The following is a 1179-nucleotide window of genomic DNA, read 5'->3' on the forward strand; positions in this document are numbered from 1 at the left end:
TCGACTCCAGTTTGTAGACGTTTTTTAAGTTTCACTTTCTATCGCTGCTCTACGTTGATCCAAACAAAAATTGGAGCGTGTGTAATTGTTCCGGAAGCTGTAAACTGTACTGCCATCCAGTTTAACAGGCGTGTGACCAGTCCCCCAAACCCTCCCATTCCAGCCCCCAAACCCTCCCATTCCCACCCATTCCAGCCCCCAAACCCTCCCATTCCAGCCCCCAAACCCTCCCATTCCCACCCATTCCAGCCCCCAAACCCTCCCATTCCCACCCATTCCAGCCCCCAAACCCTCCCATTCCAGTCCCCAAACCCTCCCATCCACACCCATTCCAGCCCCCAAACCCTCCCATTCACACCCATTCCAGCCCCCAAACCTTCCCATTCCAGTCCCCAAACCCTCCCATTCACACCCATTCCAGCCCCCAAACCCTCCCATTCACACCCATTCCAGCCCCCAAACCCTCCCATTCACACCCATTCAAGTCCCCAAACCCTCCCATCCACACCCATTCCAGCCCCCAAACCCTCCCATTCACACCCATTCCAGCCCCCAAACCCTCCCATTCACAGCCATTCCAGCCCCCCATCCACACCCATTCCAGTCCCCAAACCCTCCCATCCACACCCATTCCAGCCCCCAAACCCTCCCATCCACACCCATTCCAGCCCCCAAACCCTCCCATTCCCACCCATTCCAGCCCCCAAACCCTCCCATTCCAGCCCCCAAACTCACCCATTCCAGCCCCCAAACCCTCCCATTCACACCCATTCCAGCTCCCAAACCCTCCCATTCCAGCCCCCAAACCCTCCCATCCACACCCATTCCAGCCCCCAAACCCTCCCATTCACACCCATTCCAGCCCCCAAACCCTCCCATTCACACCCATTCCAGCCCCCAAACCCTCCCATCCACACCCATTCCAGTCCCCAAACCCTCCCATCCACACCCATTCCCGTCCCCAAACCCTCCCATCCACACCCATTCCAGCCCCCAAACTCCTCCCACACCCATGCCAGTCCCCAAACCCTCCCATCCACACCCATTCCAGCCCCCAAACTCCTCCCACACCCATTCCAGTCCCCAAACCCTCCCATCCACACCCATTCCAGCCCCCAAACCCTCCCATTCACACCCATGCCAGCCCCCAAACCCTCCCATTCCAGCCCCCAAACCCTC

Source organism: Scyliorhinus canicula, chromosome 9 (genome assembly GCF_902713615.1).
Source record: "Scyliorhinus canicula chromosome 9, sScyCan1.1, whole genome shotgun sequence".
NCBI classification, from domain to species: Eukaryota; Metazoa; Chordata; class Chondrichthyes; order Carcharhiniformes; family Scyliorhinidae; genus Scyliorhinus; species Scyliorhinus canicula.